Raw genomic sequence first — 18846 nt, 5'->3', positions numbered from 1 at the left:
GATTTGCCTAATAAGCCTAGTTTTTATGAATTAATGTTTTTTCGACTACCTAACCAACCTAACCTAACCTAACCTAAGTTTTTCGGCTACCTAACCAAACCTAATCTATAAAGATAGGTTAGGTTAGGTTAGGTAGGGTTGGTTAGGTTTGGTCATATATCTACGTTAATTTTAACTCCAATAAAAAAAAATGACCTCATACATAATGAAATGGGTAGCTTTATCATTACATAAGAAAAAAATTAGAGAAAATATATTAATTCAGTAAAACTTGGCTTATTAGGCAAATCGGGCCATGCATAGTAGGCTGAGAAGTGCGTTCTGGCTACTAGGCACGACATATATATATATATATATATATATATATATATATATATATATATATATATATATATATATATATATATATATATATATATATATATATAAAACACAGTAAAAGCCGTTGAAGGAAATTTGTCTTCAGCACACCTACGTCATTCATATCTCTAGATTATCTATATCCTTCCGCTCCAGTATCATATGATATTAAGCTTATTTTTACTTCTCTTGTGACCTTTACACTTGTGATTCGCACTTTCTCACACTCTGAAAATATATTTACGCTTGTAATTCTCCCCTGCAGAACATTCCTGGAAAATACCCACACAAGCTGTGTCCAGTGGAGTCAACAAAAGGCTGTTTCTCTTACTTTTAAACAGAACTTTCCCTGTGTAAAAATGAGAAAATAATTTGAAGATCGAAGAGAGAAAACGGACCATCTTGACACATCCTGTCTCTGGAGGAGAGGGCCGCGCCCTTGGTGTGGTAGAGTTGTTCACCAGTCACCCCGTGATCCTTCACCAGACTGGTGCTCTGTGAGTAGTCAGTCCTCCGTGATCCTTCACCAGACTGGTGCCCTGTGAGTAGCTGTCTACATCACCCATCTCGTGCCCTGTGAGTAACGTTATTTATCATCCATCTCAAACCCTGTGAGTAACTCTTCATCATCCGTCTTGTGTCCTGAGTAACTCTCTACATCACCCAACTCGTGCCTTGTGTGTAGTAACTCTCTTCATCACCCATCACGTGCTCTGTGATTAGCTCTCGTCATTACCCATCTCGTTCCCTGTGAGTATCTCTCATCATCACCCATCTCGTGCTCTGTGAGTAGCTCTCTTCAACACCCATCTCGTGCCCAGTGAGTAGCCCCCTATATCACCCAGGTTATCTTTAGGTTATCTTGAGAAGATTTCAGGGCTTTAGTGTCCTCGTGGCCCAGTCCTCGACCAGGCCTCCACCCCCAGGAAGCAGCCCGTGACAGCTGACTAACTACCAGGTACCTATTTTACTGCTAGGTAACAGGGGCTTTCAGGGTGAAAGAAACTTTGCCCATTTGTTTCTGCCTGGTGTGGGAATCGAACCCGCGCCACAGAATTACGAGTCCTGCACGCTAACCACCAGGCCCCTCAGTCTGTTGGCCTGGACTATTCTGGCTAGGTGGATAACCATGTGGCGCTGCTGACGTTGTGTGATGTGCTGGGTGTCGACGTGGCTGCCGTTTGTGGGGTGTAGCTTTTGACTACCCATCGGGCGGTGGTGATGTTGGCTACTGAAGAGGATTACCGGGTGTTTCTGCGCCAGTTTGAGGGGCGGACCTTTAAATTGCTGGGAGCTGCTGGGTCAGTTGTTGTTGTGTCCAACTACCACAGTGGTGCTTCGACATACGTCAGTGTACATGGCGCTCCTATTGAATTTCCAGAGGAGTTACTGTGGAGGCACTTCGGGCAGTTTTGGAAAGTGGTGAGTATGCGGACGAATGTTATTTCATCTTGTCATTTACAGGGCGTTCAAAATGGCATCCGGACGCTGGAAATCCGGCTTTGGTCGGACATCCCATCTTCTGTGAAGCTAATGGGGTTTTACATCCTTATGTATTATGTCCAGCAGCCATGGACATTTTCTGTTGTGGGATGTCGGCTCTCATAGCTGCTGGATGCTCTGCGGACATCCTAGAGAGGGTGATTTTTTTTCCGCGAGGAAGAATTCCCTCCGCTGGCTGTTAACGAGGCTCCGGAAGGAGTGGATGTGGTCGTTGCCTTGGATGCAGTGTCTCTCCATGTGTAGAATGGAGCAGCTGCTCCTGGTGGGTGTCGGGCGCCGGATGCTGTGCCATCTTCCAATGTATGTTCTGCGGCTGCTGTTCATGCTGCTGGCTTTGGTGTGGAGCGGCGGGTCGACCTCCCTCTTCTGTGTCTTTTATGCCCTGTTCTCCTGTGGCTCCCATCTCCGCATGTCCGCCGCTTCTGCCTGCCGTGCCAATGGGGTGTGAGGAGTCGCAGCCTCCTGCTGTGCTTGGACCAGTTCCCCACGTCGTTGCTGCTGCTGCAGTCTTGCTGCGTGCCTGAGATCGAACTCCCTGCATCTCCCGGGTATTAGATTTTGTGGCTGTGGAGAGTTCTGATGATATGCACCCTTGATCCTAAGCACTTGAGGCGTTCTTTGCCAAGTTTGGACTTTGCAGGTTCTTCCTGGGCATATGTGGGAGAGTTTGCAAGTTACATGTCTTCTGACGATGGGGCAGCGGTAACCTGGTGATGTTATGGCGGATTCGGCGGTGGTGGTGGAGGAGCTTCGTGCGGTCAGGAATTGACCTGTGAGATTGATATTTATTCATTTTATAATAATTTATATAGAATTCATATTATACATTAATTTATATTTTTCGATAGTAAACTCTTTGGTTACAGTGGACTGTATTTCAAATAATGTCTCACAAATCACTTTCCTTACACATTCTGGGGACTTATTAAATTGTTTACATATATATTCTTCAAATCAAAATTATTCATTAGTAGACATTCACTACAGTATTAGACTACATAGGTAACTTAAACTAACTACGGTTTATCTTCATCCGCATATAGCTTATCTTTATCATGTTCATAACTGGTCCAACAGTTATGAACAAAAATTATCACCAAATAATCCTCATGGTTGAGGCTGGCATCAACACCATATACTGATGAACTAGCTATACTAGTGTTAATTCTTGTTGTTCTTCTGTTACACCTGTCAAAGGACACACAAATACCAGCAGGAATCCTAATATGACAGCTATATCAAGAAAATATTGCCAACTTAAATAAAGAGATGATAATATTGCTCCCCCTAGTTTGTGTCTCGTTACGTGTCCTAACCGGAATAATCCTATCTACCTAACATTGCTAACCAGGAATGACTAGATAAGATTTCGGTATTGGACACTTCCCTTATTTGAAGATGATGACTGTATGTTTACAATGGAAGTGCTTTACTTCTCATAACAAATCGTCCAAGGGAGTTATTGTCGAAATTTAAGTGAGCTCCACTCGAGGTGTTGTTGATAAAATTAACACTTGCTGACTGAGCCAACCCTCCCACTCGCATCCCTTTTTCTCCAGTTTTCAAAATTGGTTAGAGTGCTTACATCTACTTGATTTTGGTTCTGATAATTAAGTTGATTCAAGGGAGATGTTTTTATGATGTGTTCCCCCTCCCAGTTCAGCTCGTTGATGCCGTGAGGGGGGCTTAGTGGGCGGCTGCCGGAGTGTGATGCTCCTTGGGACAGTCCTCTGTCCTTTTGTGACCTTGTGCTCCTGCTGCTGTCCTCTCTAATTGTGCTGAACGACTTTTCCTTTTCCTTCTGTTTCGTTTTTCTCCGCCCTCTTCTCCTATCTGCTTGTCGTTTCCTGCCGACCTTTTGCTTGTTTTGGGTATTCCTTTGGACTTCTTTTATTTTGACGCCTGTGTGCTTGAGGAAGCATACTCTTGCACCCGTAGAACTGTAGTACCCAACGTCTCGAGCGAGGGGAACCTTTTATTGTCAATCCCCCTTTCGTAGCTGAACCCGATCTCGACGGACTGACGGTTCTTAAGGTAGCGTTTGTGGTACATATACTCACGACGCACCCCTAGGGGGCCCCGGCATGATCGGCGATAGCTTCCTGTTGGGTGTCTTGCCTCTTATTGTGGCTCCATGGTGGGTATGGGGGCACATTCGTGGATGAATTTGTCACTCTTCATATTTATGTTGGTGAATGTTTCTGTTGTAGCCTCGCAGGCTCGTGGGGTGGGCAACCAAGCCCCCCGAGTCGGCCTGTATTGGAAGACCGGGCTCTGTAGCCCCCGCTGTGTTGGGCCCCGACCCTGCTCCTCCTTTGACCCTCCTGACTTCTTCCCCCAGCTCCCCTCCCTCCTCTGTGGTTTGGTCGAGCCTCAAGCCCCCAGTGGTGACCACTTCGTCCCCAGGCGCGGCTAAGTCTTTCGTTGTGACTACTGCGCCTTTTCACCCCTCTCTCTCTGGGGGTTCTCAACGCCGTCCGCGCCATGGCCACACTCGCTCGATTCCTTCCCGTACTGATGCGTTTCAGGCCTTGTTTGGCCCCACTTCATGGGCCAAATACTTTGATCTCTTCCTTCTTGATTCGGCGCCTCCTGACAATTTCTCCATCCATTGGCATCTTGTTAATTCCGTGGATGCCTCTGTTACCTTCAACCTTACTCGTCTCGGTTCACCTGTCGTTGCTGCTCCTTCTCAGGATGCAGCTTCCCACTTGGCTGCCTTATCCTGCCTTTGTGACATCCCTGTTCAGGTCTCAAAGAACGCTCGGTTGAATGCCAGTGTTGGCACTATTCTCCTCCCGCCCCATGTTGCGACCGGTGTTCGGAATCTGCAGGACTGCCACGATGATATTCGGCATATCCTTGATGCCCAAGGTCATTCTGTCCTCCAGGTAGACTCGTTTACTCATCCCCCTCGTGGTCGTCGCCGTCAACCCCTTCGGGTTGTAAAGATTACCTATGATGGTAGGACCCTTCCATCCTCGTCATTCTTGCTGGTGCCAGGTGCTCTGTCCAGGAGTACATTCCTTCTCCTTGGCTCTGCAACAAGTGCTGGAGGTTTGGGCATGGTGCCCTCCGCTGCTCGGGGACTGTCTGTCTCTGTCCTTTGTGTGGGGGCGAAGGTCACTCTAAGTCGGAGTGCACTTCTCCCCAGGCTCGCTGCCTCAACTCCGATGAGGCCCAATCATCTCCCGTGCGTGTATCCATTACAAGCTTGAGGCGGCCGTCTTCAACTTGAAGCACCGGGAGTGTTTATCTTTTCCTGAGGCGAGGCGCTAGGTTCGCCGGCTCCCGCCTTATGCTAACGTCTCTTACGCTCATGTGTTGCGCTCTTCCTCTCCTCGTCCTTCCCACCTTCCTCAGACTCACAACCGTTTCCGGGCCTTGGACCCTGATACGCCCACTGCCGCCTCTGTTCCTTTAAGTTCTGTGTCGCAGAGTCCTCCTCCTGGCCCTCTGTCTGGGGTTCCCCCTTCTTTCTACCCGGTCTGTCATGTCTGCTGTGTCTTCTTCCTCGTCTCCCTCCGATCCTCCTTCCCATCCTTCTCCTCTGTCTCTTGACTCTCCCCGCCGCCTGTCGGTGCGGGCTGATGTCCATCGCTCTCCTAACGGCCGTCGTGTGTGCTCTCGTTCAGCTTCTCCTGTTGAGATGCTAGAATCCGTTACCCGGTATGTAGTTGCTGGGACGCCGGTCTATTTAAGTCAGAAGCTTAAGCCTGGCTCCTCTCCTTCTACCTCCCAGGTGGGTAAAAAGGCTTTGCTTTCTTCTTCGGCCCCTACTTCTGACTCTATCGCTCCTTCTTCTCCCATTTCGGTGGTTGCGCCCCCTGTTCCTGTTATGGAGGTTTCTTTGGCCCCCGCTTCCCTTTCGGTTGATGCCCTTGCTGAGGTGCGCTCCCCTCTTTCTACTCCTCCACTTCCTTCTGCTGTCCTTGATGCTTCTCTCGGATGTCTCCTCCTCTTCCTCCTCCTCCTCTGGACACCGCCCGTCCACCTCTGGTCTGTTTTCCCGGTTCCTTCCCCCCGTCTTTGCTCAGTTTACCCGTGCCCCCTAACCCTGACTTTGCTGACCCCTGATTCCGACCCTGATCTTCTTTAACGTGCTATGTTGCTCTTTCGTCTTTGTTTCTTCCTTGTTCTCTGTTGTTGTCCTTTCTCTTCTTGTCGATGTTTATTGTTCAATGGAATGTTCGAGGTTATTACGCCAATTTCCTTGAACTCCAACTTCTGATTTCGCGGTTTTCGCCCCTTTGTGTCTGTCTCCAGGAGCCGATGCTTGGTGCTAGTCTTGGTCGCTTTCATAACTATTCCTTTCTCATCCCCCCCTCCCCTCAGCTGTTGCTGGGGCTCCTAATTCTTCTGCTCTCTTGATTTGCTCTGATGTTCCCTTTGTCTCCTTACTTTTTCCTTCGCCTCTCCATTGATCTGCTACTCGTATCTTTGTGGGGAAATGGTACACAGTTTTTTCCATTTATTACTGAGTCTGTATAATCGGATCTGGAAGTCGTCGTCAGTCTCTGAGGCCTGGCTCGATGCCGTTGTCCTCCCTGTTCACAAACCGGGGTCTCTGGGAACATCCTCCTAAGGACTTTCGCCCTATTGCCTTCACAAGTTGTGTCTGCAAACTCTTTGAACGTATGGTTAACGTTCGTCTGATGTGGTTCCTGGAACACCATCACCTCCTCTCCCCTTCTCAATTTGGTTTCCGCATGTGCCGCAGCACAACAAATGTCCTGATGAACTTGGCGGTCTATATTTGTACTGCTTTTGCTGCGAAGACCTCCGTTGTTGCCGTCCTTTTTGACCTGGAAAAGGTTTACAACACCACTTGGCATTATCATATTCTATCCCAGCTTCATTCTTTTGGTTCTCGTGGTCATCTCCCTCTCTTTCTCCGCAGCATCCTCTCTCGTCGTTCCTTTTGGGTGCGCCTTGGTACCGCTCTCTCTGCCTCTTTTCAGCAATACGAAGGTGTGAACCAAGGTAGCGTTCTGAGCACTACTCTTTTTCTGGTTGCCCTCAATGGTCTTCTTTTCTCTCTTCCTTTAGGCGTATTCTCCGCTCTCTATGTCGATGACCTTACCCTTTACTGTCAGGGTGATGATTCGCTTCTCCTTCAACATCGGCTTCAACTTGCGATTGATGCTGTGTCGTCTTGGGCCACCGATCATGGCTTCAAGTTCTCTTCTACTAAGACTTGTGCCAAGACTTTTACTCGAAAATGGGTTGTTCTTCGTCCCTCTTTGTCACTTTATGGTCATCACCTTGAGTACAAAGATTCCGCAAAGCTTTTGGGGTTATTCTTTGACACTCGTTTGTCTTGGTCTCCCCATATTTCTGACCTCCGTGTTGAGTGCTCTAAGGCCCTTACCCTTCTTCGGGTATTGTCCCATTCTTCTTGGGGAACGGATAGACACACTCTCCTTGCTTTACATTCCTCTCTCGTCCTGTCTAAGCTCGATTATGGTTGCCCTGCTCACTCGTCTGCTTCTCCTTCTACTGTTTGCCGTCTTGATGCTTTGCACCATACTGGGTTGCGCCTCAGCTCTGGTGTCTTTCGTTCGACTCCCGTCCTCAGTTTGTATGTTGACACTGGCTTCCTGTCTCTCCATGACCGCCGTGATCGCTACTGTCTTCGCAATCTTGCACGATCTTTGCAACATCCTTCCTCTCGCCTCTGTCGTGCTTAAACTTTTACGCCCTCCTGTGGTTCCTGTTCTTCTTCACCACCTCCCTCTTTCTGTCCGGTTATATCGCTTACAGGATTCTCTTTCCGTTTGTATTTCTATTATTTCTCCTCGTGTTGTTCCTTCTTTGTCCCCGAGGAGAGTCCCCCTCCGCAGTTTTGTACATCCTTGACCCACATCACTAAGCTTTTACCCCTCCTACAGTTCTAAAACGCCTTTTCCATGAGCACTTTTCTTCTCACTCGCACTCCGTTTCCATCTTCATTGATGGGTATAATTCTGCGGACGGTGTTGCTACTCTATTGTTTTTTCCTGTTCACACTTATATGTGTCGCTTACCTCCGGAAACTAGCTTCTTCACAGCGGAGCTTTATGCTATTCTCTATGCTCTTCGTCTCCTGCTCTCTCGTTGTCAATCTTCCTTTGTAATTGTTGTTGACTCTCGTAGTGCCCTCATGGCTGTAGGGTCCTTTAATCCAGTTCATCTTGTGGTTGTCGAGATCCAGCATTGGCTGTTTCTTGTTCACAGTAAATTTAAGTCGGTTGCATTTTGTTGGGTTCCCAGCTATATTGGTGTCTCTTTAAATGAGCATACGGATGCTGCCACCAGGGAAGCTGTCCGCTCTTGTCTTATCTCTCATAAAGGTATTCCTTATTCCAACTTTTACCCAGTTATCCATTCCTCCATCCTTACCCGTTGGCAGGCTTGTTGGTTGTCTGTTACTGGTAACAAACTACGTTCTCTTAAAGGTTGTGTGTTCTCGTGGCCGTCCTCCTGCCACTGTTACCGGTGATGGGAAACGGCTCTGGAGAGGTTGCATACTGGCCATACTCGCTTAACTCATGGTCACTTAATGGAGCGCCGCCCTGCTCCTTATTGTCCTAATGGCATTGTCCCTCTTACGGTCGTGCATATCCTTGTTGAATGTCCTAACTTCCGGGACGAGCGTGTGTCTTGTTTTCCGACCGTCCCCCACGGTTGCTTATCTCTCGATAGTATTCTCGGTGACTCGGATACTTTTGATATCATTCACCTTATGCGTTTCTGTTCTTGTATTGGGATCCTTGGTGATATTTAGCGCCCTCTGATTATCCCTCACATATGATGGTGCTACATAACGTTCCCGGTTTGGTGCCTTCTTTTTTATAATTACTTTTATGATGTTTACAGTCCAGAGATTGTTGTATTAAGAATAATTCCCAACAGAATTAGCTGGTGAATTTAATAGCAACATGCTAATGATATCCCCCATTTTCTATTGAGGAAAATTCCACTTCTGTCATCTATGAGTGAATTTGTTTATTCAACTCAGCAGCAATATTTTCTGCCAATTGTATTAAATGCTATTAAATGGTGTCTGGTTTTCCGACATACGTGGCGGGTATAGTGGGCTCGGTGTTGGTTCCTGTGTGCCACCCCTGTTGTGGGCTCTGTGGAGTGGGTGGTGGTGCCCCCTCCTGCAGTGCTTGTTGAGGCACTTGACCTGGTGGTGGTCCTCAAGAAGGATATGCGCCAGGTGGGCTCTGTGCCTTTGCCCCGTGCCCTGCGGTCGGTCTGATGTGCAGCGGCAACCTGTGTTGCTGCCCCCTGCGGCTTCGGCACCAGTGCCTCAGCCTCCTGAGAGTTCGTCCCTAGTGGTGTAACACCCCCCCCCCTTAATGTTACTGCCCCCTTCTGGGGATGTGGTCGCCTTGTAGGGGGTCGCCGTGTCTGTAGGTGGTGTGGGCGCCTGATTGTAGCCAGTCTCCGGGAGCTCATCCATTGTATGGGTGCTGAGCGTATGGGCTTTCATTGCTGGTGTTCCTGATTTTATGAAGCGCCCTGTGGCACCGCTAGGCAGTCACATTCATGACGATGTGCTGGTGATTTGGGTGCCATACTGTTTGCGGTTTCTGGAGAAGGATTATCCACATAAGTATGTGTCGGCGTAGCATTTTAGCTTACGTCACTTGACTGAAGTGTATCGGTATATCTCCTATCATGTCTATGTTGTGGGCCCTTCATGCCTTTGTTCTATTGTAAATATGTATTGAATGTACCGTGCATTTGAGTTTTGTCTGTTTCGGACTGACTTGTGTATTGTCTTTTTGTGTGTATTTGTTGCGATGTATTTATGTTTTCTGTGTTTTCATGTGTTTGTGTTGGGTTTGGTAATGTTAATTTGTACTTTAGTTGTTGGTTTGTTTTTCGTGTATTTGTTTTATTGTATTCATGGAGGACACTTTTGCATGTAAAAAAAATCATTCACAACATGGGTATGAGGTACATCTTCCATTAGCATTCACAACATGGGTATGGGGTACAACTTTCATTACCATTTACAACATGGGTATGGGATAAATCTCATTACCATTCACAACATTGGACATTGGTATGGGGTACATCTTCAATTAACATTCACAACATGGGTTTCATGTGGGATTTTACTTCTCAGATTTGTTCTGAGTCAATTCTTAATGCAGAATATGAATTAAATTTACACTAAGAAAAATCAAAATGAGCGCAAATTAATTAAAAAGCAACTGCAGAATTATTCTTTGATTTAAACAGTAAGCTACACTCATTACTCTAGAACTCTAGGGTGAAACAACTAAACAGGCTTGAGCAAATAGCTGGCTCTGCTAGAGTAGGCTCCTTCATGCGGTCTGGTGTCAAGAAGGAAGTAATCGTTGCAAGTATCAAGTCACTGTCCTGGGATATCTGCCAAGAAGTTCCACATTAACATTGATAATAAAACAATATTTTAGCGAAGTACTAGTCCGACCTGTAGCACACTGTACATTACATAACATAATTTCATAACATAATTACATAACATAATAACATAACATTACATAATTTCACACTCCATGGGGCCTCGTAGCCTGGTGGATAGCGCGCAGGACTCGTAATTCTGTTGTGCGGGTTCAATTCCCGAACGAGGCAGAAACAAATGGGCAAAGCTTCCTTCACCCTAAGTGCCCCTGTTACCTAGCAGTAAATAGGTACCTGGGAGTTAGTCAGCTGTCACGGGCTGCTTCCTGGGGTGTGTGTGTGGTGTGGAAAAAAAAAAGTAGTTAGTAAACAGTTGATTGACAGTTGAGAGGCGGGCCGAAAAAGCAAAGCTCAACCCCCACAAAAACACAACTAGTAAACACAACTAGTAAACATAAGAAATTAATAATTATAGCCTAGCTTATTAATCAAGAATATTTGAATATATCTGGTATTGAATAATATTTATTGAGGAACCAATTCTATATTATTATAATTGAATTTAATGTCACAACAATTAAATATACCCATGATTTATTTACTCACTTAATTTGTAGTAAAACCCAACGTTGTGATCCGACGCATCAGATTGGGGGAAAAATAGTGACACAGGCAAATGATATGACGTTAGTAGTGAAGTTGAGGACTAGAACCGCGCGCGCCATCTGAACAGGTGGCTCTATTAGAGCCAGCTGTCCAGATGGGGCAAAGGTATGTAGCCACATAGTGTTGTGGGGGAATTTTCCCGGATGTTGGCGCTTGTGAGCATCCGGTGTTGGGTTACGTGGTCTGGGATGATGGGGGGGGTCATATTGTGGGGGGTAAGTGGGAGAGTAGTGAATATGAGTAGATTATGTGTATAAGAGTAGATGAATATGTATGGGTGTTTGCCGTAGAGTTAATCCTGTGTAGAGATAAATAGTTTGATTAATAGATGAGTCTAAGTAAATGCTATGTAGAGGGTGAGTGGAGGAGTGAGGGGTCCCAACATATCCGGATATGTAGATGGGGTGGGGGAGGGGTGAGGGGGGCTTCCCCTCGGCGGGAGAGGGTTGTAGGGTCATTGTGGTTTAAAAGCGGGGGTGGAAATGGGTTTTGCGGTTTTTTGACGGTCATTATTTTCTTGGAAGAAGAAGAAGAAGGTCTGTTTTATGTAACAATGCATGGGAAGGTGTTGGAGCTACACCATGGACGGATGTGGTCCATTAGCTTTAATCGTTTTTCAAAGTCTATTTCCTTCGAGCTACGCAGCTGTGTTTGGTGATGATCCATGAGGGGGGAATAGTTCCTTCATACACGGCAGGAAGTGTGGAGGAGGAGGAGGACGGGTGAGAAAGAGAGAGCAGAAAATCTTAAGTTGTGAATGTAGTAGTTGGCAAAGAAGGTCTGTTTTATGTAACAATGCATGGGGGTGTAGCGGTGACAGACCAGGACAGAAGTGGTCCATTAGCCTTAATCGTTTTTCAAAATCTACAGAGGGTGTGTTCAGTCCACCATTCAGTAGCTAACTGAAGAGTATTTCCAGTAGGTGTTTGGGTTATATTTTCCCCTCAACCGCCCCACTCCCCCTCAGCTCCCCTTCGTCAGGGGACAAGTGGCATCTATCATGGGTAATTTCACACTCCATGGGTCTGGAGGCCTGCTTTGAGAAAGTTTTGACATAGCACACACCTCAGCCGGAATGTTTGTATTTTCTCGCTAGTGAAAGAGAGAATATATGCGCCTTTTATAGCATTCTTTGCTGAATATTTTATCTTTTCTCACACAAGCAACCATATTGATGGTGGGCATTGACTGCCATTACTTCCTCCTACATGGGCGGAAGTGCCCGGGGATCCATTACCCACTGCGGTTTCGTTAAGGAAAGGGAGATGTAGCTACTGTCAGCAGGCCCCGCCTGTTCCACATACCATTCCCCAACATGCTGGTGGGAGTGACGGTAATGGGGTGTACCAACACTCTTTCTCTCTCCTGACACATGGGACATAGCAATGAGTGTGTCGTTGTTTATTCTCAAAGATGAGCCATGACCTCAACATACAATTTCCAAATGTAGTTTCGTTAAGGAAAGGGAGATATAACTAGTGTCAGCAGGCCCAACCTGTTCCAAATATCATCCCCCCCCCCTCACACTGGAGGGGAGTGACGGTAATAGGTGTACCAACACTCTCTCTCTCTCTCTCTCTCTCTCCTGACACATGGGACATAGCAATGAGTGTGTCATTGTTCATTATCAAAGATGAGCCATGACCTCAACAATTCCCAAATGTAGGCCTGGGGGTGAGAGCGGCTTCCCTTCTTGCCGTGCATCACCTAACTGAGGTTAAATGAGACAGTACTGCCTCCCGATATCCATGCTCCAACCCAACGCCACCCCCCCCCCCCTCCCACACCCCCCTTCCAACCATCACTCTCTCCTGACACCAGGACATAGCATTGAGTGTAACAATGTTCTTTTTCAAAGGTGAGCCATGAGCGCAACATACAAATTCCAAAATGCAGTCCTGGGAGTTTGACACACATTGATTAACAAGCATCTGATTATTTATACAGATTCTTTCTCTCTCTCTCTACATTATATGCGGGTTACATAGTGTGTCAAGAACTGCCTACGTGATGCTAAACAGCCCAATCACACAGGGTGATTAGTCATATGGGTAGTAAAGGCTTGCAGAGACACAAAGGGGTCAAGGACTGAACCCCGCAATTCGTTTTAGCTAAGCAAGTTACAATCAGGACGAGCTAGTTACAAAATTCAATATATGTCGAGACATCGACACGGGAGACGTGATCACTACCTACAAATTTTTGTTTACTGTGATCACAACATCTGCTGTCCAAATAAATATCATTGAAATGTATGCATGTCTACTCAATCTCCATCACTTCTTCTTCCTACACCCATTACTGCTGTGCAGACCATGTAACACACAACGGCGTTATCATAGCAAGACAATGTCACAGAATGTTCAAGATTCCTGAATGAGTGAAACATCAATCCGTCTCGTTTGGGTCTAACCTTCGTAGAATGAGTGAAACATCAATCCGTCTCGTTTGGGTCTAACCTTCGTAGTGGTTTGAGGCGTAGTGAGATGGACGAGGTAGTGGGATGGCCTTACCCTCACCCCATCCACCCACACCAAACCACAACCCCCCTCCCACCCCCCCCTTCCAAGCCCAAACCATCAAGCATCACTTCACCCTTCCCAGACGGGATGTTCTGTGCAAAGCCTTTAGTATTATTTCTGATCATATATGTAACCTTGTATCGCAACGTGACCAACATGGTAAAATCGTTTTTGCTCAAATAACATTTTTTTTAAGAGTAACGAGAGTCATAAGGTGGTCTTCAATCTTATTATTATAACAAATTGTATTTTTTTTGTAAACACAACTGCATGGGATACACATAGCAGTCAGTGGTTACTCTCTCTCTCTCTCTCTCTCTCTCTCTCTATTCAGATCATTTAACAGTTGGGGGGAAAAGTAACATCAATTCCTTTCTCCTGCTGCCACTGTTCACATATCTTTTTTCATTTCACTTAGACTAACAGCTCACCAGAGGATGGAAGACTAATGTCAATTTTCGAGCCCCCATCACTCTCACCCTTATATCCTTGTAACATAACATGATCAACATGATGGCATCGTTCTTTGCCCAAATATCATTAATGTAACGTGACCAACAGGTAACATCGTTATTTGCCCAAATATAATTTTAGGAGTAACGAGCAACTTTCTGTCCGATGTCTGAATTTTGAAATATGAACCATGTTTAGCCCTTACATTCCAAACACAATAAAATATTAGCACAAGCTTGTTTAGTTCTTGTATCAAGTAACGTAACGTAACGTTTATTCAACAACTGGTAAACAAAACATAATGTAGCTTCATATTCACTGTGGTAAAACAAAGAAACAAACATACATACACACACACACATCGCGGTCAGTCCTCGCTATACCTCAAACGTGCCGTTCATTCTCTCTCCCTTAGGTGAGCAATGTTCGTCACATACAAATTCCAAGCAAAGTAAACATATATAAGACTAATGTGGAAAAACATAGTCATGATACTATTATTAAATTGACTTGTTCATTATCCCCGAGTTCAAGGCTGTCTCTAACAATGTTAGAGACAGGCAGGGCCTGTCTAACGCATACATTTTCATATGATATTTATTTAGGCAGCAGAAAGGCTGTTTTCCCACATTACGCCACATTGTGAGAGTCAGCCAACACCTATTACTGTCACTCCCCCCCAGTGTGAGGGGGGGGATTGTATTTGGAACAGGTGGGGCCTGCTGACACTAGTTACATCTCCCTTTCCTTAACGAAACTACATTTGGAAATTGTATGTTGAGGTCATGGGTCATCTTTGAGAATGAACAATGACACACTCATTGCTATGTCCCATGTGTCAGGAGAGAGAGAGTGTTGGTACACCCCATTACCGTCACTCTCCCCAGCATGTTGGGGGATGGTATGTGGAACAGGCGGGGCCTGCTGACAGTAGCTACATCTCCCTTTCCTTAACGAAACCACAGTGGGTAATGGATCCCCGGGCACTTCCGCCCATGTAGGAGGAAGTAATGGCAGTCAATGCCCACCGTCAATATGGTTGTTTGTATGAGAAAAGTTAAAATATTCAGTAAAGAATGTTTTAAAAGTCGCATATATTCTTTCTTTCACTAGCGAGAAAACGCAAACATTCCGGCTGAGGTGTGTGCTATGTCAAACCTCTCTCAAAGCAGGCCTCCAGACCCATGGAGTGTGAAATTACCCATGATAGATGCTGCTTGTCCCCTGACGAAGGGGAGCTGAGGGGAAGTGGGGCGGGGAAGGGGAAAATATAACCCAAACACCTACTGGAAATACTCTTCAGTTAGCCACTGAATGGTGGACTGAACACACCCTCTGTTGATTTTGAAAAACGATTAAGGCTAATGGACCATATCCATCCTGGTCTGTCACCGCTACACCCCCATGCATTGTTACATAAAACAGACCTTCTTTGCCAACTACTACATTCACCACTTAAGAGTATCTGCTCTCTCTTTCTCACCCGTCCTCCTCCTCCTCCACACTTCCTGCCGTGTATGAAGGAACTATTCCCCCCTCATGGATCATCACCAAACACAGCTGCATAGCTCGAAGAAAATAGACTTGAAAAAACGATTAAAGCTAATGGGTCACATCCGTCCATGGTGTAGCTTCAACACCTTCCCATGCATTGTTACATAAAACACACCTTCTTCTTCCAAGAAAATAGTGACCATCAAAAAACTGCAAACCCATTTCCACCCTCGCTTTTAAACCACAATGACCCTACAACCCTCTCCCGCCGAGGGGAAGCTCCCCTCACCCCTCCCCCACCCCATCAACATATCCGGATATGTTGGGACCCCTCACACCTCCACCCACCCTCTACATAGCATTTACTTAGACTCATCTATTAATCAAACTATTTATCTCTACACAGGATTAACTCTATGGCAAACACCCATACATATTCCTCTACTCTTATACACATATTCTACTCATATTCACTACTCTCCCACTTACCCCCCACATACTCTCCTACCCCACACAACATGACCCCCCCATCATCCCAGACCGCGTAACCCAACACCGGACACTCACACGCATCCGACACGCGCCAACATCCGGGAAAATTTCCCCACAACACTTTGTGGCTACATACCTTTGCCCCATCTGGACAGCTGGCTCTAATACAGCCACCTGTCCAGATGGTGCATGCGGTTCTAGTCCTCAACTTCACTACTGATGTCAATTCACTTTATACCAAACTGTCACAACTATCCTTACTAAATAGGTTCCGGTGGCTGTGGTCGACATCTGCTAGCCGACCTTATTCCCGTTAGTTGGGAGTAAGCACAATATTTTGTGGCTGGGTCAGGACCATGTGGCCTCCGGCTCTATTTTAGTGCAATTTGCAGCACAGTTTATTGTCTATGTTACACTGAAGCACTTCTTGATTTGTTTTGTCTCTGGAACATTACTGGTTATCCTGAAGTGGTGTTAAAGTTAACAGTTGCGATAGATAAGATATAACACTGTGGGGGCCCGTCACCGTGGGCAGCAACCAGTGTGTCGGGTGATTGATTCTTCAATTTAATGGCGACTGACTTCCCATCCACACATGTGAGTGTTTGATGGAGCGTTAGTTTAATTTAATTACTAATTAATATATGTATTATTAAAAGAAAAACCTTAGTATTATCCTATGGTACTTTAAATAAGCTGTAACTATTATTATTAATTTTGAATCAATGAAAACCTCACAAACAGGTGTTGATAAATCGACTACCAAGTGGGCAGGTCGTCAGGCAGCGACCATGAGACGCCCAGAAGGCAGCGACCATGAGATGCCCAGAAGGCAGCGACCATGAGACGCCCAGAAGGCAGCGACCATGAGACGCCCAGAAGGCAGCAACCAATAAACGCCCAAAGGCAGCAACCATGAGACGCCCAGAAGGCAGCGACCATGAGACGCCCAGAAGGCAGCGACCATGAGACGCCCAGAAGGCAGCGACCATGAGACGCCCAGAAGGCAGCAACCAATAAACGCCCAGAAGTCAGCGACCATGAGACGCCCAGAAGGCAGCGACCATGAGACGCCCAAATTGCATGCGCTTACGTCTGTGAAACGCCATTTAGATGCTTATTAATATAATACCGTGGATGTTTCCCACAAATGGGGTACATATTCCATCTCCACTCACATCATGGGTATGGGATACTCCTCCCATTATCATTCACAACATGGATATGGGATTCACCTTCCCTTACCATTCAAAACATGGGTATGGGATTCACCTTCCCTTACCATTCAAAACATGGGTATGGGATAAACCTTCCCTTACCATTCACAACATGGGTATGGGATTCACCTTCCCTTACCATTCACAACATGGGTATGGGATACACCTTCCCTTACCATTCACAAAATGGGTATGGGATACACCTTCCCTTACCATTCACAAAATGGGTATGGGATACACCTTCCCTTACCATTCACAACATGGGTATGAAGAACATCTCCCACCACTACTCACAGTACGGGTATTGAGAACATCTCCCATCACCACCCATAGCTGTTGGGAAGAAAACTTACTCTCTATTGATTGATTGATATTTAATTAATATATTAATTTAAATTAATCGAAGGACCACCCTATTTTGACTGAAAAGGGAAACAGATAAAGTTAAATGATAAGGACTGAAATACCAGTGCCTATTGATAGGAAACTATTAAAGACTATTCTTTAAACTTCTATGGGGGGAATAATATTAATGTTCGAGAATAAACTTTCCGTCCTTCACAAAATTTGGGGTTAATACCAGATGTAATCTACTCCCAGTACGCTTCATCGAGGCTGGTTCTTCCTCGAATAAAAATTAGTAATTCTACTAAATACTATTATGAAACATTAGATAAATTGATTAATAGTGAAAAGATTATATGTGGATTAACCAAGCAGTTATTCTCATTTGACTTTTATGAGGCTAACATATTCCGTTAGATATCTCAAATCAAATAAACTAAATCTCTTCGACTGATCTAGAATTTTCTCAATTAAAGAAATAATAGAAAAGGTTTCAGCTGCTTAGCTGTAATAGTGAACAGAGAGGTAGAGGTTCAATGGCGTCGTCTGCTACTTGTTGCAACACGTGTGCTCGAGCATGACGTGGGATCATGAGGATCACGACCGCTTACAACACAAGCTGAAATTTCAACAGAATATACTAATTGGTTACACCTACTATCTAATATCCTCACTATGCCATTAAAGGAATGAAATTAATTCCTTATGAACGTACTTATTGTTTGGGGAGGTCGCGTAGCATAACAATGAACAGTGGACAGTACACAGTACAAGGATATAAAGAATACTCAATATAAACAATACTAAGGCACTTAACCTGCTGGTTGTCCACCGAAGCAATCATAGATTGCTACTGGAGCAATTGCACACTCCAAGGCCGATTAAATGCAAGTGCCCAACACAATATTGATGGAAATCGACTCTCCCAGGACGCACGATGTGATTGTTGGCGTCTCTAGCGAAGCAGCTTGGCGAATAACTACGTCTTCATGGCGTGGTAGCCACCGGCGAATGGCGTCTCTCCGCCCTCCTCCCTCAACTCGTCTCCCGCATTCACAAACAGAAGTTACTAATCACGGATAATTCTTTTCCGTGTAATTACTAATGTAATGCGTTAATGAAAACCGGGTTGCAATTATAGGGAATTAAATAATATCATATTCTCGTTAAGTGGTGTTAATCGAGAAATGGAGAGAAATTTTATTTCCTCTATAGCATTCGTACGTAACAGATAAAACTGTTACTTGATAATAATTTCAGTTAATAACTCTCGGTTTTGAATTATTGGGAGCTATATTATCCGTAGTTAATTATTGTACGGAATACTGATAATTTTAAAGAACCACATTAAATTTTCTAACATATTTATAATAAATATGTTTAGATGGACATTACCTGACTCAATCCTGCCT

General features: G+C 45.4%; 1 protein-coding gene across 1 annotated transcript in view; it reads left to right on the top strand.

Annotated features, from left to right (window-relative positions):
- Positions 1-807: 807 nt before the first annotated feature.
- The window catches only part of LOC123773112 (angiopoietin-1 receptor-like), a 191479-nt gene continuing 173440 nt past the window's right edge, over positions 808-18846 (top strand). Inside the window, exon 1 of the mRNA XM_069315142.1 lies at positions 808-936. The gene's annotated coding sequence lies outside the window, so the exon portion shown is untranslated. The remainder of the gene's footprint in view (positions 937-18846) is intronic.

This window comes from Procambarus clarkii, chromosome 81 (genome assembly GCF_040958095.1).
Source record: "Procambarus clarkii isolate CNS0578487 chromosome 81, FALCON_Pclarkii_2.0, whole genome shotgun sequence".
Classification (NCBI taxonomy): domain Eukaryota; kingdom Metazoa; phylum Arthropoda; class Malacostraca; order Decapoda; family Cambaridae; genus Procambarus; species Procambarus clarkii.
This window is presented reverse-complemented; position numbering and strand designations above follow the sequence as displayed.